This window comes from Eschscholzia californica, unplaced genomic scaffold (assembly GCF_041429995.1).
Source record: "Eschscholzia californica isolate CP2 unplaced genomic scaffold, dmEscCali1.0.p SCAF_4, whole genome shotgun sequence".
NCBI classification, from domain to species: Eukaryota; Viridiplantae; Streptophyta; class Magnoliopsida; order Ranunculales; family Papaveraceae; genus Eschscholzia; species Eschscholzia californica.
Window position 1 is genome coordinate 16,678,804 of NW_028238461.1, and position 15,974 is coordinate 16,694,777.

Consider the following 15,974-nt stretch of genomic DNA (forward strand, 5'->3'; position numbering starts at 1 on the left):
AAGATGGATTGGTAGTGCCAATAAAAATTTTCTTCTAATTGATTAGGACTGAGTTGATAGTTGGGCCTAGACCAAGATAAGGTTATTAAAATAAGAATTTCGAATGATATAATTCAAAATAAAAATGCATTTAAAACTTGAATTTATGAGAATTTGTCATTTACCTGCATAAAAAATGTATGTCTCGACAAATTTATATAACCCAAGTTGTTCTTGGCTTGGACCGAGTCAAAAGATTATTAAAAGAAAAAAAAACAAGATAAGTCATTTTCATTTAGACTTTTCAGCTTTGTTATTCTACTTTTCTTTTAAATATACAAGTTAATCCAACAAGTTGGCCTACAAAAAAGACATTACATAGACTTTTCTTATTCCCAATTTTCGAAGTCTCCCACAATTTACAACTTAACTATTTAGAGAGACAGAGAAAAGAAAGTCTTTATCGTAAAAAGGAAATACAGAAGTGAAAATAAATCCTAAGATATCTCCACGATCAAGTCATCGACTTATCTACTGTCTGTATGGTTACCGCGACTAAATCAAACTGTTAAAGTCATGATTAAACGGGTCCTATGAAAAAGATAGAGATATTTTTTTACTCCTAAACAAAGAGATGTTATGAGGCTGCTTCTACTATACGTTGTTTCTTACAACAATATTCTACTGCGGATAATGACCCAACTCCATTATCTACCATTCTTTTACTACTGTTGCAACTAATATTACTCTCATCATTAACACTACCACTAGCTTTTAAAATATTTACCCCAAATAACATAACCACATGACCCGTTTGAACCGGGTTAAGGGGTCGTTCTTGATCCACTATCTCTCCTACCGACAACTTCCTTTCCTTCCAATCAATATAGAGTTGTTTATCAGGGCCGGACGATCTCTGAAAATTAACCACATCTCCAGCTTTCAAACTCTTTTCCTTCACAAAACGGCTCCATCCTTTAGTAAGTACATAACTTTGACTACTATTCCAGTACGAATATCTAAATCTCCAAACTTTCCCTTCGTTATCTTCAAAATTCAATAAAACCCCTTTTGAGACCGACCCAATTTGCAACGGAAAATGTCTCTCCGCATGTTGTTTTGGTATAACTAATCGGTTCAACTTACCGACATCACTAGGAGTTACAACCTTTTCAAATAGATAACCACGACTAGCCTTCATTACTAAATTCGGGTCTAAACTGGATCCGAACCCAGATCCACCTAAAATCTTGGACCCACTAGAATTATTGTAATTACGCTTACTATGTTCTAATTCATCATTATACGTATGCTTTCTAAGCATATCAACAATTTCAGACTTAGATCGAGAGTTCAAGAAAGAATTTTCGATATCATTATCTTGAATCTTGAAGTTAGTAACGGCATCACGACCTCGAAATCTTCGGGCGGCGATATCGTAAGATTTAGCAGCTTCATCTTCTTCATTGAAAGTTCCCAACCAAACTCTTTGATGTTTTTCATAAATTTGAGCACCCCATCTACCATTTGGTTGAGGAACTACTCCTTTATAATGAGATGAAGGAAGTTTTCTAGATTCGGCTTCGACTCCGTTTTCGGAATCAATAATAACACTTGTTCCACTACCCATTCTGCTTAGTTTTGAATCAATTGGTATCATTATCATCATTTGTGGTGAAGATGATTTCTTCTCTTGTGTATCTTCATCTATGGAACTAGTATCCATGTTTTGAGTGTGGGTTTGAGAGATGTAGAGGGAGAAAGATAGAGAGAGAGAGAGAGAGAGAGAGAGAGAGAGAGAGAGAGAGAGAGAGAGAGAGAGAGAGAGAGAGAGAGAGAGAGAGAGAGAGAGAGAGGAGAAGGGTATGAATTGGTAAGAGATTGAAGGTTGGGGATAGGTATATATAGGGAGGAAAGCAAATTGAGGAGCAAGTTTGAATTGATATAATATTTTATGGGGTTGTTATTGGTGTGGGTCTCAAGTGGGGTTTATTGTTGGTGTGGGAGTATTGATGTAGGTGTAGGTCAAGAGTATAGGAGAGTAAAATCTAAAGAGAGAGAGAGAGAAAGATAGAATATAATTCTAGAAAGAGAGAGATGATGGTGGGAAGAAGATTCATGGCTAAATGAATGTGGGGTGGTGGGACAGATTAGTAAACTTAGAAAATACTAATAATGTTACAAGTGTGTTAATGGAGTTATTTTAATGTGAGATGGGGCCTACAATAGAAGAGCAAGTTGATGAAGATTCACATGAGTGTGAATGACTTTAATTTTCCTTGTATTATCTTGGGGGGATAATAAGTTCATCCCCCCTGAGCTTTTGATGCTTCCAGCTTATACTCTGACCAACATCAGCATGGTCTCCTATTGCTCATCCCCTTACCTCTCTCTCTCTCTCTTCTTTCTCTCTCTTACAAAAGCTAGACTTTAGAAACAAGCAACAATAATATGTTGTTGGCTACAGTTCAATTAAAAGTGGCAAGTAGAACTTTTTTTACAAATGATGAAAAATTTGCTACTCTTGTTAAGGGAAGGACATGTCACACTTAGACAACAAATCCTAATGCCCAATTAATATAGGATAATACTAATATGGTATATGATATCTCATCGTGTCCTAACCTCCACCGATGTTAAAGTTTCGAACTCCTGACCATCTTTGAAAATACTGTGTTTGATACTTCGACAAAGTTTATTAAAATGTTAATATTTTTTGAAAGAGAGAGAGAGAGACCTTTCCCACTCGAACGTGGGAAACGAAGTAGACCCTCCCGACTCTGCCCCAACTGGTAAACAAATAATCGCGTGAAAGCCCGTCAAGAGGGCCTTCACAACAAATACATATGCATTAAAAAGTGAAATATTATTAAGTGACAAGAGTGATATTACAATACATATGCATTAAAAAGTAAGGTACATCTTTTTCATGGCTGTGGCCTATTCTTCTTGCGAGTCCATTTTGCTAGCTTGTCGGCTTGGATATTGAGAATTCTATTTGTATGATTGAATTTGATGTTGTAAAATTTATTTCCGATTTCTTTGATTTTTCGGATGTGGGTCATCAATTGCCATTGGATCTTGTGTTTCGGGTACTTCAGGTGATGAATAAGGTAGATATTGTCATTTTCTATTATGATTGCCTTGTGATTGTTTTCCTCTGCCCAAGTGAGCTCATGTAGTATAGCAATTGCGTCACTCTCTTCGTTGTTTCGTGCTCGAGTCGTAATTACATTTGCTTCCACAAAAGTTGATTGTGCGTTGTGTACTATTAGACTAGTTCCAATGTTTGTATCAATATTAGTAAAAGATGCATCAACATTAATTTTTAAGTAAGGTAACATAGGGGGTTTCCATTTTTCCAGACATACAGGAACAAGTTTAGTCAGGACTCTGCTGGTTCTAGGGAATGTCATAATCAAATTTATCACCGAACTAGTATTATTAATAGTATGTTGGAAGCAATGATCGCATCTAGTTTTCATATGTGCCATAGAATGGTAACAAAGTGAATGTCGTTCGATGTGTAACTGATTTGATTCTGATCTTGCCAAGAAAAAATCCAATTTGTTAAAGATTCAATATTAGTCGATATGATGTTAAAGTGAAATCAAATATTTGTCACTAAAGGACAGTGTAAAGTGCATGTTCAATGGTTTCTATTTCAGTACAATTAGAGATGTATAAGAGTTTCATATATACTTACCTATACGATCACGGACTGGGAGGGCTTTCGTACAAATTTTCCACTTAAAAAGTTGGATACGAGGAATCGTTGGGATAGAGCAAATAAAGTTCCAGTTGATAGGAGGAGGGGCTTGCGGGTGACTGTTGATGTCGAGATGTGAAACTTTGACTAGGTTAGAGTTGTTGGAGTTTTGAACAGGACTAGATGTTCCTGGAATTCAATTGTCTGTCCAAATGTTTATGTTGTCTCCCGTGTGCACTTTCCAAGTGATAAGGTTCTCGATCTGGTCAAAATGTTTTCTGAGGACTTTTTAGTTCCACGAGTGATGAGATTTAGCTGGCTCCGGAGAATTAGAGTTGGAGAAATATTTGGCTTTTAGGAATTAAACCCGAAGGGCATCGGGATCCGATTTGAGATGTCATGCCAATTTACTGAGAACGGATGTGTTGTCAAGATGGGTATGATGGATGCCCAGCCCTGCTAGCTTCTTTGGAAGACAGATATATGACAATGCTTTGGTGCATATACCTTTAGACTTTCCCCACTAGAAAGACTTTTGTAAAGTCGCTAGGCTTTTGCTTATGCCTTTGAAAATGGCGAAGCCTTGCATCTGATCGGGGAACGACCGAAGAAACAACTAAAGTAATAACTGTACGACCAGCTTGGGAAAGAAAAGAATGGTTCCACTTAGACAGCTTGGACTTAATTTGTTTCAGGATATTGTCGAAAACCTTTATATGACATGATATGCCTGAACCCAAATGATATGACATGATATGATCCATATTTGTCATGGTTTTTTTTTGTTTTATTGGCTATATTCACCCTTCAAACATTATGGAAGAAAGCTTCCCAAAATAGTGGATTTTTAAATCACATATGGTGTGAGGTGGATTTAGATCATATTTATTGTTTCTCTCTACCGACATAACTTAAATTGATCCTGACCGTCTAGGTCCCAATTCCACTCTACACGCCTAAGAGATTTTGGCGGCTGAGATTATATTTTGACGGGAGTAAATTAGGTCCACATTCCCCAGTGTAGGGGTGTACACGAACCGAGCTCTTAACGAGCTGCTCGAGTTCGGCTCAACTATTGCTCGTGCTCGACTCGAATATTAACGAGTCCGAACTTAACACGAGCTCAAAATCAAGCTCGTTTACATAAACGAGCCGAGCTTGAATATTCTTTAGTGTATCACGAGCTACTCGTGAACAGCTCGTTTAACATACTCTTATAATAGTATAGTACATAATTACGTATTAGTATTGAAACTTGTACATGAAATATCAACCATTAAAGAATTATCGGAATATGAATCATTAATCATTATTATTGTATGTGACAAATGATCATTGAAGTATTTTGATGATTTAGAAAGTTTTAATTTGAAGTATTTTGATAAACGAGCTTAAAACAATGCGAGCTCGAGTTCGAGCTCGAGCTCTTTCAAACTTATACGAACCGAGCTTGAACAAGTGGACAATTACTCGAACGAGCTCGAGCTCGACAGTCAAATACACGAACCGAGCTTGAACATCTTACTACTCGGTTCGGCTCGGCTCGACTCGAGTACACCCCTACCCCAGTGGAAATATCTGGATTTTTATAGTGAAGATGTTTGTTACTATCATGGGCACAGTTGTACAGGATCAAGAAGAAGAATAATAATAAAGAATGAAATAGCACGTTTTGTTTTACTAATTAAGTAGTTTTTTGTTGTTGAAAGAACTAATTAAGTAGTTGTCTCCGTACAATATGGCTCCTAACCCTAACTTTTTTTTTTATTTATTTATTTAAAAAGTAAAGTTGGGTAGTAGTACTCTGTTTTAAAATATAAAAGACCCCATCTAACTTTATCTAGCAAAACCAACTTGTTTCAAATAGGTCTTTATGTGTTTGTTAGCTTGGTGGTCCTACACTCAAACACCCACTTGATAATATATATCTACAATTATATACATTAATTAGGTGCATGCTCTTTAAAATGTTATTTGTATAAGCGAAAAACTCGGTATTATATTTTTTACTTGTCAGGAAGTAAATTCCTCAAAAGACGATATGATCTTATTTTCAGTGTGTATTATTTGAATATGATCTTATTTAATATCACACTCAAATTTTCATAGATACATTTTTCAGCCTCTTTCTCACTTTGCCAAACGACTAAAAAATAAAGAGATAATATATACACACACGATATAATCTACTGAGGTTGTAACCAATTCAGTAGAATCTAGGACGAGTTTCAAAGCAAAACAAGTAGCGCCTAGCAGTCTCGACTGGTCGGCCTAAAGATTCCCCCATAGTGGTAGTTTGCTCATATGGAAGGGTAATATAAAAACCTATTTTGCTAGTCTCACCCTCTTTCTACTACACCACTTACAACTACCATTCTAAATCTAATATTTACTTTTTTTTTGTTGACCTAAATCTAATATTTACTTAATCAACAAATTGTGTCTGCTATTAGGTATCTAATTACAACACATTTTATTACTAAACTAATCAAATTAAAACGTTTTTAATATTAACAATTGTAATCAGGTGTTAGGGTTCCACTAGCCAAGGTTTTTCTTTTCTTTCTGCTGGCGTCGGATTACTATGCCATGTCACTTGCACTATATTTTATGACCTTTATAGACCAAATATGATTACAGGTTGATGTTGATATTTGTAGTAATCCTCAAATTAAGATAGATTATAAAATAATCTAATAAAATATTAAGATAAAGATTACGACAATAATCAAGAAGACAACTTTAAGATATGACCACATCTAAAACTATATCTCTATTGTATTAATTTATAATTAAATCTGAAATAGTTAAATAAATATCTTAATACTGATCACTTCAATTATCTTTCACACCATTAAAGTGATAGATAATCCTGTCAATAGATTTTTTTTTTTTTTGAAATTCTTTTAACCGCACAGTCAAGACTCAACAATATATACGATTTCAAAAAGGGAAATGATAAAGTTACAAAAGATTTTGACAAAAAAAGGTACCCAACTGAAGTGGCGGGTGTAGTTTCAAACTTTGACCAAATCTAGGCCATTGAGAGATGAAAATCACAAACGCCACATCAGCTGGGAAGTTTTTTTTGTCGAAATCTTTTGTGATTCTAGCATCTCTCTTTCAAAAAAATGATCAATTTGGCCCAACTATCAACATGCATGTAATTCAGGTTTCATCTACAATCGAGCTCACTAAATACAATTATCCTCATTGATACAGTTATAACTATTGTATCAATGTCATTCAACACAATAATGAAAGATCATATCAGTGTCACATGACATAGAGAAAATAATATTTGATGGGTTTGTGTAATTTTCATTGTATAATGGCTACTTGGCATGCTAAGCTTACAATAAAGTTATAAAACTAATCAACCCTTAATCTACTTTTTTGACAATATCAAGTGGAGAGATAAAAATTTGACAACTTCAACTGCAGTGAGTCTCACAACTAACACTTTTTAATACATGTAAAATACACATCTAAATCAATGATTTCTTTCTTTCTTTTTTTTTTTTTGTTAAGAGGCAATGATTTCTTTCTTGTATGTACAGTGAAGTTTCCCCAATTTATTTCCACTACTCCTCGGTAAAATAAAGTCACTATTCCTTAGCCATGTGAACATTGACATATTGAGAATCTCTGGGCCCAAAAACAGTCTGTTGCAAATCATAATATCGATTTATAAACGTGAAAAATGCATAAAACTATATTATTAAAGTTGGAGAGGATACTTTGAATCAAATTTTGCTTTTAATAATCAATTATAGTTGAGATTTTCCAGTGATATATCACAAGTTTGATTCTCTGATTTAATTTAATTATACTGTTTTATTTGCACTTTTACTCAAAGTGTTTTTGTTCTTTATTATAATACTAGACATAACCCGTGCCTCCGGCACGACTAATTAGATCTTAATACAAAAAATTCTTACAAATAAAAATTTGAATTGATTAGAAAGAGTAGAGGGAAAATCTTACAAATAAAAATTAAAATTGGTTGGAAATAGTCTAGGAAAATTGTACAATGAGATAACTATAAAACTAAAAAGCTTAAAGAAAAATAGAAAATTATAGAGATTTATAAGTCTAAAAAAACCATTCCTTCCATTTATGAAGATAATCAATTGATTGTAGTTGTATTGTAACTTGTGATATGTCTGCAGATTCATATTTCGCTGACAAAGTGAAGGCACACTTATATTATGATAGTGATTTATAAGTAAACCATCAATCACTGTTTGTTTTAGTAGATTATTGTGGAAGGGCTTCGGGAATTATTCTTTAGTAACAAAAATATCACACATGAATAGTGAAGGCACCCTTATATTGGGATAGTGTTGAACCATCAAGTTGCTTCAATCTGACAGAAAAACTTATATGTTAGGTTAGAGTATAACTAAAATCTAACAAAAGGATCCAGCTAAGGAGAAAACACTTATACCAAATGTAAGTACAATTAGTAATAATATAAGGTGATTATAATTTACATGTGAGTGTCCAATTGGAGATAAAAAAACAACCATACCTCATTGTTTATTCTTTCCCAGACCATAGACCAGAAGAAACTAATACACATCAGTTGTACTAAGAGTTATACCATAAAACTGACCTGGATTTAGGATAATGATTTTCTAATTTTCAAAGTTTGAGGCAAGGAATCACGCTGGCCATTAAGTTTAGCAGTAACCTAATGGTTGATTTGAGTTCATAGGGAAAATTAAAAAATCATAATCCAAATACATCACTTGGTACGTCAATTTAACCCATATATTTATGAAAATAAGATGCTTGCTATGCATTGTTTCCTCATCTCTCCAAAATAATCCCAATGTATTGTGTGGCTACACTTGAGAATTGTTGCATCTTTCATCCAATCTAAGTTGAGAATTGTTGTATCTTTCGACGAACGAAAGAGATACTGCACCGTAAAAGAGAAAAATGTACTAACGAAAAAGAAATAATTATAATTTAAACCCAATTGTAGTAGTCAAATAGATAACCTCGAGACATATTGGATAAGCTTAACCACGCTCAAGTTGAAGACTATAGAGAAAATAAGAAAAATTCACTCAGTAACAACATTGAAAAAAAAACAACATTGAAAAGGATAAATAAATACACAATTTCATGAAGCTGCATATAAATCATAGTATTATTTATTATATTAGGCTAGGGAGTAACCGAATAGAAGTGAAACAACATGTCGAGTACCCAAGTTAGGATAGTTTATTGTTTCCCACTTTATGCTGAGAGATCTATAAATCAATAAAGTCATAATGGTCTCACTCAGTCACTCTAAATTATTTTATCGGTACAATTGCTATTTAGTGAGGAAGAAAAGGATTCGTAGCTGGCATAGATTAAAGAATATTTTGTTCAAAGGAATACACAATTCCTATGTGGCTAACTACTTCCCATGTTTTCAACAAAAAAAGCTACTTCCGATGTGTAGCTAACTAAGAATCAAACATCATAAATTCAACAATGGGTGATCCTCTTGACTTTAATCAGACATCATTGAAATATATAATTTCTCATAAGTTGGAAACGAAAAAAAAAAAGACTTCCCAACATATGGATCAAAGTAATTACCCAAGACCCAAAAAAATTAATTTTTCTTCTTCAGGAAATTTTGTATTTCACTATATATATAATTTATCAAGAATATAATTCCTGATAGAAACTATATATTGTATCCTGTAAAAAAAATATGAAAATTACATACCCCAATCCCAAACATGAATTTTGATGTTGTTGTGAGGAACAGTTTCCCCATTGGACCAAAAACAAAAACAAAGAAACATAAGAACTCACTTGGAATTGTAAAACATTCTTCACCCATCTTAAATTGGATCTAATCAAAATTGATAAGAACCTCCATAAATGTCTTAATCACTTAATTTCAAACCCTAATCTCTAAACCAAAACCAAACAACAATTTCCCAGGAATTACATTTAGAAATGAACAATTTCAACCATAACCTATTAGAACACTTGATAAATTTTGTTTGAAGAAGTTTGATGGGAGAGTAAGAGGATGAGGCCTATGAAGATTGATGAAGGGGAGAGCAACTGAACGTGAAGGTGGGAGGAGAATGATTTTGCGTGTAAATGAAAAACAATTATTAATTAGGAACATGAATGGGGAACTTGACCGACCATTATTGAGGTAAATAAATTGAATGCATCTGTTAAAATAAAGGGAGGCTAATGAAGGGGTTTATTGATGCATAACCCAAATCCGTTAGATTTCGTTCGAGTTGGCAATTCAAAGGGTTAGATTTGTCAACCAGAACCAACATGTACAATAGATGTTTATGTAGTAATCCTAGTCATCTTCTAGGAGCATTTTAATTTTAGAGAAGATATTGAATTCAAGGGGAAGTTTGAATGTCAAATACAATGTGTCATCTTCCAATCCCCGTTGGCAATTTTTTTATCTTTTCTGTCCTAGTCAGATTGTCCTAGTCACAACCAATGTGTTTTGTTATATAGATATTTATTTAAAATCAAAGGCTTGTCATGAGAATCTGAATATAAAATACTTTTGGCAATGTATAAAGAAAAAGTCCAACCTTCAGCCACATCAGATACACGTTATTCAAACGGTGCCAACATCAGCATCAATTTTCCAATATATTGTATGATTTTATTTGATAGAGTTTGGTGGAAAATGGGAAACAATCTAACTAACATAGCATTTCAACAAAAAAAAAAAAAAACTAACATAGTGCCTATTTCAACAACAAAAAAAAACAACTAATATAGGGCCTTTCAACATGAAAAAAAAAAAAACTAGCACAGGATAGCGCCAACAACGGGTAGCCTCCAGTTGATAAGTGCATCTACTTCACAATGCGGAAGTCATAAAGTTCGATCTCACGGAAGTGCAAATTCAGGAATATTGAATTCGGTATAAATGAAGTAGTTTCTATGAGCTTTAGGCTATTTAATTTCGTCGGCTTTAGGTCATTTAACTTCGTCCACTTTAGGCCATTAGTAATTCGACAGTTATTGTGCTTATTTAGATCGTTTCAATGCGCCAATGCTTTTATAAATTTGTAATGACCATTGTAGTCAATATTAAAAAAAAAAAAAAACATAGGACAGCCAGAAAATAAAAATAAAAAAACGAAAATAAAAGAGTTACAATATTATTTTTTGGCCCCTATTTTATGACCAAATTCCTTTTTGATCCTCTATATTTTGTAAATTTAAGTTTGACCCTCTTTTGTTAACACAGTCAGTTTTTTAATGATTAATTTTTTTGTTTTCATAATTTATCTGCTTATAAAAGTGATTTTTAATTCAAAATTGACCCCCTTTAGTACGAATCAATTCCCAAAACATCCCAACACTTCAGACCAAACTTGGAGCCAAAAAGAATTCACTTAAGAAAAAAATTAAAAACATTTGACACCTCATCTCTCTCGTCCATTTCATCACCTCTCATTCACATCTTCTCTCTCGCCACCTCATCATCCATTTCATTTTCATATTGTACTTTTTTTTCCTTCATTAAGATTTTTTTCCACAAGATATTTCCTAACAAGGTTTTAATAAGGCAATTCTGATGTGGTAGACATCCAAGGGGAGTGTTATAAATATTTGATTTATTGCGGATGACCACCACAGTTTGTAATTCCCACTACCATAAGTTCTCCACCATTACTTCGTATACAATCACCATCATTGTGCAACTCTCTATTGATTATGTAACTCATGTAAAGGCCTATATAAAAAAGTCCCTTGCTAATGGATAAGATGTATCAATGTACCAAAGTAGAGAAATTCTCCACAAACATAAGAATACAATCTAGTTTCTTCTTGTCTCTATATCTTGGTTTATATTTTTATTGTCTTTCTTCTTCTCTCTTTTATTTTTCACAACATAACCGTTTTATCCTTTAAACGACATTTATAATTCTTCAAATTTTCTTCTTCTTTTTTTTGTTGAGTAACCATCATTCGTTTTAGATTTTTTTTATCAAAACTATATCTTTTTCACTCTTCATAACCATCTAACCAGTACACGTCAACTTGAACACATTTCCCGTTATAAGAGTATAATTAATCTTTTCCTCCTTTCCTCTTATAAAAGCAAAATTAATCTTTTCTTCCTTTAAACGACTTACCAATAAAGATTTCATTTTTTTTTTGTTTCAAAACTATTAACCTATTTTGTTTTTTTTTTTTTCCATTTCTTTGTGTCTGCTTATGTTTTTTTTCTTATTGTTTGTAAATGTGATGTTATTCATATCCGTATTTATCGGTAAAAAACCATTAACCTTTTGAGATTTGCCAGACACACCAGTCTATGCCCTAAGGCACGAGTTATAACTACTGTTTAATAATTTGTCTTATTTCAAAAATGTTTTTATAAGCATTCATAATGCATTATGACAAGTATAATAGGGGCGGTAATTATAAGGCCCAAAATGGGGAGGTTAAAGAGATTTAGACCCAATACTAAATAATAATGAAGAAAAAATCCAGTAGGTAAAAATACAATTTTATCCTCCAAAATGAAATTTTCCGTCCAAATCAACGTCAAAAACAATTTTGAACAATTCTTGGTTTGCTCTCAACAATTTTGTAAATTTCTGAACAAATCTTAGTTTGTCTCAACAATTTGTAAATTTCTGAACAAATTCGTTTTTGATTAGACATTGTTTTGCCAAAATATTTCGCATTTTTTTCTTTTGCATTTCACACAGACAAACTGACACAAACATTTTGGCTACAACATTTTTCGATTTGTCTTGTGAAAAAATAAATGGTTTCTGCATTTTCTGTTTTTCTTTCGACATAAATATTAAGACTAAAGCATTTTTTTATTTGTCCTTCACAAAAATTAAAATGTTATGCATATTATCCTTTGTATTTAACAAATCCGTGAACGAACAGATAATATTTTGACTAATACATTATATATGTTGTCAAGAACATAATTATATATGTCGCCAACATTTTATAATAAGTCGGGACATTATTATAGATATTGTCAACATTTTATAACAACACAATGATATATGTTGTCAACATATAAGGATAAAAATGGAATTATGAAAAAAAATATGTTGTCAACATTTTGAAAAATGTTCAGAAAATGAGTTTTTTTGACATTATTATTTGAGTTAATTCCTATATGGCCCCCTACTTTGTGACCAACTTCCTTTATGGCCCCCTTTTTTTCGTAAATTCAAATATGGCCCCCTATTTTCAAGTAAATGTCATTACTACCCTTCTTAATTTTAAATTTAAAACATTTAAAAAAGATTATTTCCACCTCACCCCTCTCTCTCTCCACCTCATCTCTCTCTACAACTCACCCCTCTCTCTCTCTCCAATTCACCTCTCTCTCTTTCCAACTCACCTCTCTCTCTCTCCAACTCACCTTCATCTTCTCCGATTAAGGTCGCCGGCCGGAAAATTTTCCGGCCGGCGACCTTAAAAAAAATTTTCCTCTCATCTCTCCCTCTCTCTCTAAAAACTCCGGCGAAGGGGGTTTCTCTTCGCCGGAGTTTTTAGAGAGAGAGAGGTGAGTTGGAAGAGAGAGAGGTGAGTTGGAAAGAGAGAGAGAGGTGAATTGGAGAGAGAGAGAGAGGTGTGAGTTGTAGAGAGAGATGAGGTGGGGAGAGAGAGGGGTGAGGTGGAAATAATCTTTTTTAAATGTTTTAAATTTAAAATTAAGAAGGGTAGTAATGACATTTACTTGAAAATAGGGGGCCATATTTGAATTTACGAAAAAAAAGGGGGCCATAAAGGAAGCTGGTCACAAAGTAGGGGCCATATAGGAATTAACTCTTATTATTTTTGAGTGGGTTTTTTTCCTATTAGAGTCTAAATTTTTGGGTTTTTCACTCATTCATTCTTCAACTCAATTTACAAAATCGTCTTTTCTTCTGAACTATTTTTGTTTTTCGTGTAGTACGCTATGACAACAAATGATACATTACGAAGAAGCAAAACAAAATATTGTTATTCATAATACATTATGAACACGAACGATCATATTCATTTTTGGGTTTTTTTTCTCTACAAATTCTGTACTTTTCACGACGTATTATGATTTATATCATAGTACCTAAATATCTATTCATGACATACTAATTTTAGTACATCATTTTCTCTGTACGTCAGACTAGACATAAGAGTAAAATGTCATTTTCAATCTGTAGGTCTCCGGTCTATTTTTCTTTTTACCTATTGATGATCTCCCACCCATTCCGAAGCCTGAAATGAAGATTTGGCCCAAACTGCGGTTACCCATTAATATCTTCAAAATCCGCGTGGAGGAGAAAAGGTCGAACCACGTGATAATATATGAGTGAAATTCATAAAAGTTTAAGTAATGGACTAACTAAGCAACTAGGTTCTCCAACAAAAAAAGTACTAAGCAACTAGGTCAAATCAAGTTATTTTATCACAAAATATGATAAAATAATATTTATCAAAATATAGCACCTTTAAGCAACTAGCACATTTTTTACTTTATTTTATTTTGGTAGTTGGTTTTGTTGACTTATGAGGACCACCAAAATCAGCAAGAAACCAGGGAAATTGGGTTAAATGACCCTTGACCAAGAAGACTTTGGTAAAATGACCTTAATTTTGTGGAGATTGTCAAAATAACCTCATTTTTTCCTTTTCTCCCACAATTACCCTTTTATAAAAATGAGTCTAGAAAATCTAGACCTCAAATTTTTCAATTCCAGAACTGAGAGTTGCTCCTCCCTTTCAACTTAGGTTTCACTTTTCCTTTGTTCTTCAAAATTTTCACCGAAAATAGAAAGATTTACTCTTTCAATCTTCCATCTTCGCACTTGCCCAGGGTTTTCTAACTTCCAATCTATTGCAGCAGTACACATCCGCTAGTTTTTCTTCACCGATTGACCTAAAAAATAACTAGGGTTTATCAACACACACACTATAGAATTAGGTTGAGTAGATCCAACAATCAATTGGAGCAATACTCATCTCAACAATAAAAGAGGTTGCTGAAATTCCATAATGGCAGGTAACTTGATAAAACATGGTTGTGTGACTAGTGTTATTCCCATAAGCTTAATACATCTTTACCTAAGTATTGATTTCTTACATGTGCAGGTTTTTATCTTGGTTAGGGTTAGATAGGTTCCATTTTATATTCATGGTGCAATGTATCTTTTATGTATGCCTTGTTTGCTAATATTTTACAATGTCCCCTAAATGTTTGTTAATATTCCTCAATGATAAAATCAACCATATTACCATTAAGTTATCACTGTGATTACTTCGATTTAGAGGCATACACGGGTGCACTTGAACAACTATAAATTGCCCATTTTAGTAATCACATAACTAGTTTAACTTCCTATTAAGTGTAATAACAATACCTAATCAAAACTGTTGGTAATATAGGAATATTAATTATGATAGTCGTGTTCATTAAGCTTTAATGATTTCCATTACCATTACGATGTTATGTTTTTGTCTGTGTTGTTGTGGTTGGTAGTAGTTTTAATATGCGTGAATAATGATTTTATGCCGACTAGGAAGATTATATGGTTAATTTGAGTTGCTTCGAGATTAAAGAAGAACAAGATATCCGAGAAAATGATGAGTTAGGTTGTAAACCACATAAAGAAAAGTTCCTACTTGAACACATACATTGCATGGTGTTTCTGTAGATATCTGACATAAGTATTATGAACTTAAAATTGCAGGTTGAGCACTCAAAGAAATGTGTTGGATCGGCTCTTTCGGATTGAAGTTATTATTATTTGATACTATGATACGAATCCTTAATACATCTTCAATTGTAATATATTTATTTTTTCGGATTGTTCTTTGAAATTGACTTATTAAAAGTTTATGGTAGTTTATGTTGAATTCAGAGATGAGTTATTAAAAGTGTATAAGTGGTAGAATTTAGTAACATCAATTTCTATAATAGACTTCTGCGGCGTGAGTCTAGCCTTCTGCGGCGTGAGTCTAGACTGTTGCAGCGTGAGCCTAGACTGCTGCAGTGTGTTTTATATATTTCATTTTATTTAAGTTCTAATTGTTTAGTCTGTATTGATGTTGTTTTATGTACATTCTAGTAGTAATTTGTACAAACAGGAGAATTACCGTTAGTGCTCAGTGAAAAAATGTAAATCAGTATTTGAAACTCTATCGTTGTTACTTCCTAATGATATTGTCCCCGTGGGTTCTCCTAGTCCACCTCCCTCATCCTAAAATGAAATCCTATTATTTAAATTTGAGAAAAAAAATTGAGCTTTCAAAAACATCT

At 33.1% G+C, this 15,974-nt stretch overlaps 1 pseudogene across 1 annotated transcript; it reads right to left on the minus strand.

The window, feature by feature from the left end:
* Positions 1 to 267: 267 nt before the first annotated feature.
* LOC147543249 (AP2/ERF and B3 domain-containing transcription factor RAV1 pseudogene) lies at positions 268 to 1,849 on the minus strand (annotated as a pseudogene). Its single transcript, XR_015224256.1, has one exon. The product of XR_015224256.1 is annotated as an AP2/ERF and B3 domain-containing transcription factor RAV1 pseudogene (transcript).
* Between the last annotated feature and the right edge of the window lie 14,125 nt (positions 1,850 to 15,974).